This window comes from Caloenas nicobarica, chromosome 1, assembly GCF_036013445.1.
Source record: "Caloenas nicobarica isolate bCalNic1 chromosome 1, bCalNic1.hap1, whole genome shotgun sequence".
In the NCBI taxonomy this organism is placed as follows: domain Eukaryota; kingdom Metazoa; phylum Chordata; class Aves; order Columbiformes; family Columbidae; genus Caloenas; species Caloenas nicobarica.
The window spans coordinates 112,510,005-112,523,875 of record NC_088245.1 but is presented as its reverse complement, the minus strand read 5'-3'; the positions used below and the strand labels follow the sequence as shown (position 1 = coordinate 112,523,875).

At 34.6% G+C, this 13,871-nt stretch overlaps 1 protein-coding gene across 1 annotated transcript in view; it reads right to left on the bottom strand.

Annotated features, from left to right (window-relative positions):
* Nucleotides 1-13,871, bottom strand: part of IL1RAPL1 (interleukin 1 receptor accessory protein like 1) — a 736,319-nt gene that overhangs the window by 259,191 nt on the left and 463,257 nt on the right. The window lies entirely within an intron of this gene.

The following is a 13,871-nucleotide window of genomic DNA, read 5'->3' as shown; positions in this document are numbered from 1 at the left end:
TTCTCTGCTGAGATTTCCAATGAGGATGCCAATTATTGCTGACTGTAATAGCATTTTCTGTGATGTAGACATTTGTCAGACAGGAATCAAAATGACACAAGTCTATTAATTTTAAATAGAAATGTGGTGTCTTTTTCTCCCTCTCCTTATGAATCTGCTACATATGATCGAGAGATTAAGAGAGATTTTGAGGTTTGAGTCTTTGAATTAATCAGCAATGAAATTAAAGAAAATTTTTTAAAGGATCTCCACCTGGAACTGTTTAGACACATCAGAAAGCTTCTGCCTATTACTGCTCTTGTAATGCAGCATTACAGCAGCTGCTTAGAACATATTATTTATTTATTTTGTTGGTAACAAGAACCTGTTTTTCAGGAATGACTGACAGATAGGGCTGGCACTTAACTGACTCTAGCAGTGTCACAAAAGTCATCATTTGATGGAAACACTGTGCAAGCAATAGAATTATGTCACTCAGAAAAAAGACTTTGTGAACAGTGTGATCTTTGAAGCAGTACATCCTAATAATTAAGCACCACTAATGCTACTATGCTTTTTTGAGCCTCATTTGCTGTACTATCTGCCTTCTCTAACATATGACCTCCTCCTAAATTTCTTCACTTCCACACATTTAAGTTCTCAATTGTATTTTTCATTTACTTCTGCATTCATATTTCATTGACCATGAAGACTTGTCTCATGATACTGACAAAAATAGAAATCTAAGTAATTTTAGCTAATTTTTCCTGCTATGTTAGAGAGAAATATATCTCCTAGAAAGAAAACAAGACATTAGCAAGCAATGTTTAAAGGCCTAATTTATAATGCAAGCATTCACTTTCTTACAGATGACATATGAAAAAAAAAATAGAAGAATTCTAAGTGCTTGTCTAGTTGTTGAGCTGCTTCAGACTTACACTTATAATTTTTGTAGCTTGCAATCAAAGCCCTGCAACAATGCCTAAGTAGAGTACCAGACATGTAGAACCAGGTTCCAAAAACCAGTCAAGGTTATTTTAAAACAATGTGAAATATGGATGCAAAAATCCCACCTTACTTTTACCAGACAAAATAAAAAATACTTCTCATTTTGCCTAGCTAAAGTGTTGGGCTTTTTTTCAGTGCAGCACAGGGAGGATGGAGGAGGATGTGAAGGCTATGACAGGTTATTTTTATAATAAAGCCACATGAAACATTAATTTCATTTTAAAAAACCTATTCTGATATTCTTTATGCATTTACATTTAAATATTTTTTAACATTTGTGCATAAGATACACAAATATTTCTCAAGTGTCTGAATAGGTAACCAACATAACCTTAGGGAGAAAGAAAAACAGGTTCATATATTTGACAGCGCTGTTTGTTTTGCTATAATGCTATTTTAGATTAAAAGCAACTAAGCAAGTACACTAAAATAATGCAGTACATTACATAGTAATAGTTTCAAAGGCAATTTGGAGCATCTCACTTTTGATGTTACTTAGAATGAGGACAACAATTGTAAAGCTTTTTAAACAGGAAAAGACTGCATAATGCAGTTGAAATATTTCACGATGACAGGTAAAGGCAAAGCTCTTCAATGGATTTCACATAAATTCTAAAATGGTTGTGAAAACTACATTTGGGGGAAAAAAATCGTTATTTATTAAATAAGTAAATGATGCCTAGCTCTGCTTTTAACTGATGTTTTCATCAGATCAATCTATGCAAACCTTGGGCAGTACACTTACATGGACGTATCATTTCAGTGAGATTCAGGTAGGGTACATTCTCCACCAGCTGAATGCAGAAATAAATAATGTAAAAAAATGAACTAAACATCCATCACCTTTGAACTTCTCCCAGAATGCAACTACTCATAATTTCATCTGAGCGAATCTTGTAAAACACTTGTTATAGAGCCTGTTGGCACACAAACAATGCATTAAAAACCTTACATAACGTTTTTGGTTTTAAATCAGTAGTACAGAGTAAAAAGAAATCTAAGCATATTCTTTCCACTTGTATTGTTTTCTCTGACGGAATGTTGATGGCTATTGTACTTTTGAAGACCTCCATTGCACCATGGACTATTCAAATCCTACAATGGGTTTTAGAAGCTGTGATTACAGCAGCCATCCACGATGGAAGATACAACTGTATTCACTTAAATATATCCCTGCTTTCTGACTCGCTCACCACAGTCTTTGGTGTCAATACTATCTTGTGAACAATAGTACAGATTCTCACAGTAGGGAAAATCATAAACACATTTACAGTGGGCCTTCTTTAGAAAAAAACCCACTTTCTTCACCACGTGTGTTTTTATCATCTCTACTAGTGGCAGCTTCTTACTCCTTCCATCTTCACATATTTATTTTCTCCCATACCTACTGAATCTTTCAGGGTATATCGTTAAAATCTTCCCAAGCTCTCGTTCCATGGTAGAAGACATGTTTCTCTCAAACAAATTCTCTTCTTGCCCACTCTTGTACTACTGTCTTGGTTTGAATTCACAGAAAGCCTTTCCTCTGCCCCCAGAAAAACTGTCATCTTATTTAGGAAAAAGAGCTTGTGCATCACTGTAGGCATGAAAATCTGCCTCTTATCTCATAGAAAAGCTTTCAAATAATATAATCTAAGCAAGGGGTTTAAATTGTATTTTTCCTGTTAAAAGGGACTTTTCCTTCCAGGGAAAGAAGTCCCATATAGTTCTTCAAAGACATATTACTCAAAATTTGATAAAGGTTAAATATAGCTAAATACTGTTTGGTTGGTTGGTTTGTTTTTCCTCTCCACAGAACCAAACAAATACACAAGCAACTTGTTCTCCTCTCAGAAAAAAAAGTTGTAAAAAATTTTGGACAAGGAAAAGAGGATTTGTTTAAACTGTGAATGTTTTCTGTCAACTGGTGATCAGTGAGCTCCATTCAGATTTATTGAATGGGTATGTGTATGTGTTTAATTATAAACATTTAAAAATTTTTAATTAAAAGTACAACAGATAAACCTGATTCTAAAAGCCACGTGGCTATGCTTTATATTTGAATAAGTAAAAAATCAAGTGTATCTAAGTTGTAGATGAACAACCTTTTCATCCTTTTTCAAACCTTTTAACACAACAGCCCACCACTGCCCTGTTGTGTTTGGTTTTGGTTTTGTGTTTGTTTTTTTTTTTTTTAAATACTGCACAGAGTACAATAAAGCCGTAAAATGCACAGTGTCAATGCAAACCTACTTTAGTATTTTGATTCTATGACAGACCTATTCCACCACTGGCCTAGCTTCTCTTCTAATGGCTGAAATTGCAGAAAATGACTTTTTTCTGTCCTAACATGCTGATAATGCTGAAAGGCCTCTAACAAAATAAATATCCTTTTGCTATGTATGGCGAAGAAACAATCTATATCCTGAAAATGTAACAGTATTTCAGTTAATTTAAACAGATGTTATCAACTGCCATAAACAAACAAGAATTAAGACCTCCTTTAATTCAGTTCGTGAGTCAGAACTGCATTTCATATTCTACTCATTTCATTTACTCTTCCATAATATACATGAGTAGGAACTATAAGGACCCTCTACACATGTAGCCATTCATTCTGCAACAATTTACTTATTAAAAAAGTCTGCTTTCTGCTCACAAAATCCTTTTAAAATCCCAAGAGTATATTCATCATTTTCCTATTGACTCAGTATAGTATTTTTAATCAAGTTAATGCAAGTTTTCTGTCCTTTGACACTACGAAGCACTCAGTTTAATAAGGCAACTAGGTCAGCTGACATGTTTTTTAGAAGAGTAACTTTGCCATACATTCAAAAACGGAAAGAAAATTTTCAAGTCATGAAAGTTTTCCAATTAGACCTGGAAGGCCTAAAAGCACCATTTATGTTTTTTGGATTTGTTTTATTTTTGCTGAATTAAATAACATTTTTCAGAATTGCTGTTGTAAAAAGACAGGTCAGGAAAAAAAAATACTGAGAACTAAAGAAATTATCATGTTTCTTATGGAACTATTAAGTAATAAGAAGACCTTGAACTTGTATTTTCTTCCAAATTACATAAACTACAGTATAAAGTAAGAAACTTTCAGTGCTTTATGCTTTCTGTCCACCCCACCGCAGGCATATATACCTGTGTATCTTTCTGAGTGGAGTTTACAAATCACTGATCCCTCAGCTTCATGTGCATATCAAATCTACTATGCCAGATCAGGATGATGTTTGTGAACCACATAGACAAGACATCTAGAGCAGAACAGTACAGAATTTAGCTTTTGAAAATATGAGATGTAATCTGCCAACTAGCATTTATAATACATTAGAATAAGGCATTACAGAGCATATGCAAAGTATTTTGAAATGTCCTTGACAGTCAGAATAGTTCTTTCAAATATTTTTATCCTTCAGTCTTCTGAGCCTGTCATTGTCAGAACAACAGTTGCATAGAACTATTTCCTATTAAGTGTACAGCTTTTTATTTGTGCACAAGAGTAGGGAAAAATAAATGCTTTTCCTGTTATGATCCCATAATTTCTAGTAAATGTCACATAGTCCATATTTTGCAAGTGTCTTTTCTTGTTAATCTCTGTTCCTGGCCTCTCATTCATCCTAAGCAACTGTCATTCCTCAAATATGACCAAAAAGTCTAGGTATTGCTAGCTGTACAAAAATAAGAAACATTTCATCTAGCCTTATTTTTCTTTTTTTCCTGAAAGTATCAGAGTAGCTCTGCAGAAAACTGAATTTGCACATAAAAATCTAAAGTTTTTGTTTAAAAAAAAGCATATGCAACCCACACGAAGGAATGAGCCTATTTCTATTTAAATTAGCTTATCACAATGCATATTTTGCCCTTTGCCAAGTTATTCATGAGTGACTTTTTGAATTCTGAATGCTAGCTCAAAAATTCTGAAAAAACTAAGGGAATTGTTTTGGAGGAAGAAAATGCCTGAAAAAAATCAAAACAGGATTTCAGCAACACTTTGCCACTTCATGGAGGAGTGACTGCTCCGTCAGAGGCTGTGGCTCCTCTGTTTCTCAGATGGGGGTAAGTGGTCCCTTTGGCCCACAGTGCCCTTTGGCAGAAGTAGTGGTCCCTGTAGCCTCCATCCACTGCGGTTTATATTTTTGAGCTGCCTTCCTACCAAGCCTTCCTTGGCTTATCCACTGCCGCTGTCAGAGTTTTGCACAGGACATGCAGATGGGCGGATGGCAGAAGGGCAGGAACAACAGTGGCAGTGTTTGTGGGGAGGCAGGGTTGCCCCTTCGGAGGTCCCCGCTGCTGGCGCTGCCGCAGCACATCTTGGAAGTGGAGTCAAGACCCAACATGCACTGCTGGTCTGTGCTTGCAAAGGGCAGGCTTGGCAAAGTGAGAGGGGCCTGTTTTGTTAATTGGAATCACAAACTGTGTCAGGTTCAGGGAGCGTGGTTTGTTAGGACAGGTCCAGCATGGGATGCTGTACGGCAGCTGGTGCTTGGGCTCCAGCGCTGAGCACAAAACCATGAAGGAAACAGGAGGTGCTCACAGTAACACTTGCCTCCCCTGCTGTGCGTGGAATAGACAGGGTTTCCTGGCAGAGCTGTATGACAACAAAACAAAAAATGACATCCTGTCTCAGGTTCTTCACCCACTTGGGCATTAATGCCAGTTGATACTGACATTAGAAATGCCCTGCCAGAAGACAAAAGTAAGTAGTGAACAGAGGTAGCAATTTAAAACAAATTTACCATCTCTATACTGAAACATCGTAACCCACCTACTTACTAATGAAACTGTTGTTCTGCACCTCCCAAACTGAACCCTTTGTTTTCAGAGAGGACTCAATTTTCTTTATGTTTAGTTTGAGTTGTATTTAGAATAGTGAAATAGAAAAGGAAAGCTTTCCGTTTTCTTGCAACCACAATCATCACTTTCAAAGAAAGCACAAGATGGAAAAGGGTAGACTCTGTGTTACGTGTGAAGCCCAGTTTATTCTAGCTGCCAAAATGAATCAAAACAGTAATATTTTAATAAAAAACACTTATATTTATTTTGAAAAATGCAGCTAGCTTAAAGAAATGCATGCTGTGCTTCCATCCCAAGAAAACATAATACTATAAAAAACAGGAACAGTAATGTTGTTGTAGACATGATGGCTTAGATAAAACAAGGTAGAAGCAATAGATTTTGTTAGACCAGCTGGTATATTAAGCCCCTGAGATCTGAAGACAGCCTGGTACACCCAAAAGCTTGCTTATTTTTTTCAGCTGTACATGTCAGTCTAAAAAACAAGTAACATTTCTACTACAAATTTGTTCCTGTCTGCCTCAAAAAGCTGTCATTAATTTTCAGACTTGTTTTATAACAACAAAATACTACGTAGAGGTAGCTTACCATTTCCAAAGATTATAAACAAAACAACTATGAAACCTTAGAGTAAGATTCATATAATTTAGGTGCCTATATTATAAATGTATTTTTGAGTTTGTCATCTAACGCTCCTTTGATAGTCAAGAGGTTGAAGTGGGACTTTGTATAACACAATTCATCTGGTATTTCACACAAGCATTAGGAGGAGACAAGTCATGCCATGGAGCTGGTATAAAGAGAAACTAGCTCATATGCAGATGGCTGCAAGTATTAAAGTGAGAGGAATCTTACCTCTAGAGAAAAAACACACAACAGATCATATACTTACCATAAATAAACCTCCCACATCTTGGGTAAAATTATGCTGCGTAACTGTTGACTCCATAAACTTATTAAGTTAAGATTAAGTATAAGCTTATTAAGGACTGAGACTGTTTCTTGTCATATGCTGTCTGAAGAAATATCATCATCTTGCTTAACATGGGAAGGGTGCAGTAAGGAGAGACAGAATTATTTAGAAAGGGAGAAAACTCACAGACATCTTTCTATTCTAGCTTCTCTCTTTCCACTTTGTTTAAAGAATATGGAGGAAATCCACTGATTTATATCACTCCTCAATCTTGCTTTCATGAAGTTATATCTCATATTTTTAAATTAATGCAGTTCTGGATGTGAATATAATACTCCAAAGTGAAAAGAAAAACTGTATTAAAGAAATGAAAAATGTCATTGCTTGTTCCGATTTCTTTCTCATATTCAAACAATTACTGTGTGTTATCAACATTCCACAGAAAAAAAATAAGTTGATGGAATTGTTTTCCTATATTAAGCTCTCACACAGTTAAGTAAAACATCAGAAGTTAAATTATGATATAATTTTGATTTATCCATACCTATTCCTTTTCATATATCTTTCATTTTTAAACTTTTCGGATAAAGTACTCTAGAATAGAAAATTTGTTCTCTTGACTGTTTTATTTTAGCCCTTAACTTTTTCCATTAAGTCAGGAGGTGTTTCATCCATACTGATTCCAGTAAGAATAGGAACAAACTACTTACGAAGCGAGTAAATGAAGAAGATCTATAGTTTCAGCCAGATCCAAAATGAAAATCTGTATTTTAGAATCATGTAGACATAGATTGGCAGGTTTTCCTCTTTTATTATCATAAAAGAGATTTCATCTACTGTTCACTCTGGTTTGGATGGACACTATGCAGCTATCATGACTTTCCTCCTGTTACTAAAACATGATTAAGGTGTTTTAATATTTCTTATTAAAAAGTAAATGAATAAGTAATTGAAAGAAATCCCATGAGAGAATAAAACAACAAGCTGATTTGCAGGTTTGTTTTGGTTTGGTTTTAAACCTAATTTCACTTTTTAAAATGAACTCCAGTTCTCATATTTCTTAACAAAAAAGTCAAAAGATGAAAGATCTGCTCTGTTAAGTCAATGGGCAAACTGCCACTGAACTCAAAGAAACCAAGATTTCATTCTTGATTGACACACGTAAAAGAATTCCAAGAAAAACTTGCTGCTTAAATTTGATATACACTGGCTGGTTGGTTGGTTGGTTGGTTGGTTGGTTGGTTGGTTGGTTGGTTGGTTGGTTGGTTTTTCAGTGGTTTTGTTTATTTGTTTGTTTTGTTTTATAATATACTGTGGTATTTTAGATGGTTAATTAACACTGTGAGGCAACAACATGAAAAGAAGCCTGATCACTTTTTTGGGGGTTGCGAAGGGCAGAGGACAGTATTTCTGAGGTTGTCTCCAGACCTGAATATTCTTTAAGGTAAGTGTACTTTCAATACAGTAGAATACATCTGAGATATTTTCTACATGATTTTGAGGCTACTATGCCCTTAACACTGTACCCAAGCAGGTAATGCTGCAGTAAAAATGAGACATTTTCTTCTTCTTCTTTAAACAAAGTTTATCTGCCTGCAATAACAATTGCAATGATTTCAGATATATGTATTTTCCGGAATTTCTTGCTGAACATAGGTACTACCAATATCATTTCACTTAATAGCTCTGAGTTAAGAATTTGACTAAGATAACTGAAAGATGTTGAAAACAATGGAAAACTGACCTCTAGGTTAAAGCTAAATATCCAGTTAGTGTAATTGTGTACAGACTGTTTTAAGGATGTGTACAGATTGTTTTTAAGGATGGAGGCAACACAAGGTCCATATGTTACTGTACTTGTACATTTTATATTCTAGTTTATTAAAATATCATCCTGGAAGACTCTACTGTACACGTAGGTTTTCTAACTTTTTCAAAGAAAAGCTAGGGAAATGATAAATGATTGGTTAGAACAATATTGTTGGACTTAACATACTCTAGAGGAACGTTAAAGTAAAATGAAGTCTTCCGATTCCATGGCAATAATGCAAAACATTAACACTGAATGTCATTTAACTACATTTTAAAAGGTTGCTTTACAGGCATCTTGGGTGCCTTAAGAACAGATTTATTTAATTTTTGTAACTTCTTGTTGAAGTAAGGGTTTATAAGTCTTTTATGTCTCTAGTTGTCACAGTTTTGTGATAAACATTTTTGTCTATAGTTTCTTTCTCTCTGTAGAATGCGGATCGTCTTAAAATCTTCACCTCACTAAACTGAAACAATGAGAAGCAGCACCATGGTAACATCTATTAAAAATGTTTATGACTTATGAAGAAAGGGAAACTGACTTACAAAAACAAACTTCCATCACACCAAGAAATGACATTTCCCTGATTTTTTCTCAGTTGATGTAAAAACCAAATTTGTTTTGAGCTATTATTTTTTATGTTAGTTTTTAACCTTAAACACAAAGCCACAATTGAAAAAAGATCAGCAGGAAAAAAAAATCTAAGATAAGTTTTAAAAGCCATCATTTTCCTAGTGACAACACTATGGACAGAAATAAGAAAAAATATCTTATTTTTAACAGTGGTACACACAGCAACACACTGTACTTGTTAGATAATACCTAATTTAAGTGGAATTCTTCATTTTTGTCAGGGAGTAAGATTTCTTCTACTGATAACCTCATATTTAAATGTTCCCTAAACTTTCGCTGGCACCATATTGTCAACAGGGCGTACAGGACTCCAACAGAAGTCACGACTGCACGATCAATTACATTGTTTTGTAGCATCTGCCCAAGTAACTATCACAATTGGCACATATTTTTTCCATTTGTTAACGTTGTATGAGATAAGCAGGGGCATCAATGGGCATGACACACAGTGAAAAAGGATCATTAAAATAAGCTTGTAAATACTGAAACTTTACATACTAAACACAAAACTTTCTAATATGTCTTATGGCTTTGTAAGTAATGTTTTGTTTTTACACAAAAAGCTATGAGACTGACCACTTCTCTTCTGAAGATACACTATCAGGCAGAGAGGTTGACATAGGTTATAGCAAGGGAAGTGCTAAACAAGGTGTACTTGTGTAAAAAGCATAAGAAAAATCAGCAATAGGGGCCATGTCCTGGAGGATTTTTTGACAAATAACAGAAAAAGACAGTAAATAAGGAGAGTACATTATAGAAGGTATGTTATGCATGAATTAGGACTTTGTCCAGAATGACAAGCATGTAAATGCATCACCCAAAAGGAACAAGTTATTCCTCAGATCTTGTTTTAGGCAAAGGAAACTCTACTCCTTCTACAGTCCATAGAGACTGTCTTATAAAATATGTTCTGAACACTCAACTCTGCCTGCTTCTCTGAATTACTGTCTAGAGGAGCTTCTCTCTCTCTAGTGACCACAGATGGGAATAATCTCCACTTCTTAAAGCTGACCTTTGTGGACACCCTGATTTGGCATATCACAAAGGTAGAAATGTCAGAAGACCACAAGCAGCAAGGTTCAAAATACAGTTGGGAATCTGTCTCCCTTATGCATCTGTTCTTTCACTAAGTTGCTCAAGTTGGTTTTATTTATAATTTCAACCCCTAACATAAATTACGTGGCATCGTTTGCAATTATTTTGAAGTAAAATACAAGAAGCATTGCTCATCACTGTCTTTGTATAAGGCTGTTTTTGAATACCTCACTAAACCCATTTACAATGAATATGTAAAATGAGCATTTATAGAGAATGTTTTAATCAAATCTCTACATACCATTCTGATTATTATTACTCAAATGCACACAGGAGATTAATTTTGAACCTTCTTTTTTCAGCCTTACAAAAATGATTGCATCACAAAAGAAGATCACTCATTTCTAATTCAAAAAAAAAAAATCCAACCCACTCTTTAGCCATGAATTTGTCAAACCTACAGGATTTTATGTATTATAAAAATGCTAGGTTGGTATTTTAAACATGCTGCTTTCATAATGAGTCTATTGTTTGCTTTATATATTATTAGTCTTTTCAGAGAATAATGGTAAATAGAATTTCTATCTGAATATGTTCTGGAGTTGAATTAAATTCATGAGTAACAAAAAGAATGAGCATCAGCTCAGTTGTGGACACACTCGAATTTCTAAATCTAAAACTATGCTCATTCCAGCAGGACTTGTTTTCAAGGGGACTTTAAGGGGACTAATAATGAATAAAGACAATAAAGAGTATGTCTGAGAAAAGGCTTCAGGAGTAAGAACCTACTGATCAGCTCTGATTCCATCTGCGAGGTGTAAGGGCTTCTCACTTATATATGAGAAGGCAAAAAATATTTTAATATTTAAAACTAAAAAAGGCATGGAGTAATTAAATAAGTAATGCTCCAACTGCAAGGCTGATGAGGTCTGTTTGCTTTATGGTGTTCATTGTGGAGAGCTATTTGATATTGCAGTGGGGACATATATCCTCTCTCTTAGACCCAAAGTGGACTTCATTTGACCTGAGAGAAATTCTGCAAAAGCAGAAAAAGCTAGTGCTTTCAAATGTCTTGGTAATATAAGTAACAAAAACAATGTATTAAACCCAACATTTAATTAAAAGCAATCACTGCTGGAAAATATTTTCGACCCATGTTGTGCACTATGACTAAATTAATACTATGCTGTTGAAATATGATTCTTTCCCAAGCCTGAACATACTCTTAATTAAGTATATCACAGAAAGTAGGTATGCCTTAATTAAAATTCCACATATAAAAGAAAAAAATTGCTAATCTGACCAACCTGAAGGTATAAATGTCTAAAATGGTTTTATACATTGCAGGACTTTTTAGAACATATAATTACATAACCGGAAAACAAGAACCACCAATTATGCTGTTTATGTGAATGTTTTCATTAGTTACAAGCTAGAATAATCAGTGCATAGTTTGTATTTTGCAAAGCATATAATTTCTAAGCATATCTTAGAACAATAAGGAAATTGATTCAAATAATTTATATTATAATACATTTTCAGTGTGAGATACAGATCTTGCAAATGATATTAAAATCCAAGCAAAAAGAATTATCCTAATAAAAACCTGAAAGATACACCTATATTATAAGCCTAAATCATACTCTAGAAGAGAAGTATATACTTATTCTTGATAAGGAATGGGTACATAACATCTGACAATTTTGTATATTATTTACAAATGTTAGTGCAATGTCAATGCCATTAACAAGACTTTTCTCATAAAACCAAAAATGTGAGCACTAAATATGGTTGTTACTTTAAAGGTGTACCTAAGGTCGCATTCAGTCCTTATAATTTCAGCTAAGAAAGGGCAACGTGTTTTCTCATTCTTTAAAAGAACAGAAAATCATCTTTTTCCATGGCTTTGGGATTTTCAACGGCTATATGAGTCATTCCGTATTCCACTATGAGGCACATAGGTATGTAAGGTGTGAAGCACCGAGGTTATCATAATAAGAATACACAACATCAATACTGAAAATAATGTGTCTATATAAGTATATACCCAGTTTAATATTCTGTAATAGTAGCAATGGTTTCCTTTACAGGAGACAGCAAGGCTGCGAAAGTGCATTGTGTGGAAAAATAAAGGAGATCTTGAAGTTAGTGACAGTAGTCCAGAGAGGAGAGGTGAGGAAGGTAGGCTGCTGTCATGTCCCACTGATGCCCTAGCTGGCTCACCCTCCCTGCCTAAGGTAATCCAGGAGCTGCTAGTTAATTTACATTATTGCAGTTGATTACACATATGGCCTTTTTCTTCCAAAAAACTCTTGTTAAGGTGTTCTACCTTCTACCCTAATTCCTATGTTTAAATACTAGAAAGAGAGCTTTTTATGATTGTTTACAAGTTCAAGAAAACTGTTTCTATCCCTTCTCATATTGTCTGAAGACATTCTATTTTTTTCTTCTTCAGTAAGATTTATGTTATTATTCCTTTTTTATTAAGAGAACAATCCAATCCTGTCTTAAAAATCACCAGGAACTTCAGGTCACTCAAATATCACTGTAGTTTCAACATACTTATGGGATACATTCCCATGTAGCTATGTGCAGATGTCACCTTAGTATTAGGTCTGCCATTCTAATTTAGGTAGATTTTGGTGTCTGTGACTTTAGAATCAGAGATGCAAACGTGTGTGAAACAACAGATACATTATTTACATAAAGTAACATAAGAAGTCTGTGAGAGAAAGATTTAGCATCACTCCTACCCCACAAAATCAGCAAAGGATCATTCTCCTGGAGTCTTAACACTTTTTTCTTTTGATTTTGTTTATAGAACACCTACATTATCATTTGGGAAAAAAAAAAAAAAAAAGGCTGTTTGCAACAAATAATGTTGAGACGTTTGAAAAACTGACTGCTTGGGCCCAAATTTAGTTTCCAATCTGAATAAACGTTTTCAGTACAAATCGTTCAGAGCTACAATATAAATAAGGTTACCTTCCAAAATAATAATTTTTATCTTCTTCATTCCATTCTGAGTTTTGGAGAGACAAAGGAATAAGAAAATTTTAGGTAACTGGAGAATATCCCTATGATTGTGTAACTGCTCCCTGGATATTCTGCCTGTTTCTCCTTGCCTCTGCTAGGTAGAAGGAAGGACAAAAATACAGCTTTAATTCAGTCCTGGTCTCTCCGTAATACACTGAATCCTGTTATGCCAACAAACAGATATCTATGATTTCTTAGCAAAATAATTAACCATTTGATTTCTTACTAGGCAATGGTAATGATGCATAAAGGTGGATCTTCAGCTTCTGTGAAATACTACAAATCTCTCTCTTTATATATAACATCTGCCTCCTGGATTTATTGCAGCAATTTTGTTTGGTTTGGTGGTTTTTTCTGTTTCTAGAGGAAAGGTAGCATATTACGGGAAGGAAATGTAGAAAGTCCAAGTTCCAATCCTACTGCACACAGAAAATGGAAAAAAACAAAGTGACTGTCTTTTCTAATGATGGGTGTATGATGGTGGCATACCCACCATTGCCCCACAAGCTAATGCTAATGAATACAGAGAGGGTTTTTTCATAAATGACATTTTGATAAACACGTTACAAGTTGATAAACACATTACAAGTTCCTATATGTTTTGGAAACTCTGAGGCAAACTCGTAATTCCTACTCACATTTCTAAATTTCTTTTATTCAAACTAAAACGTATGT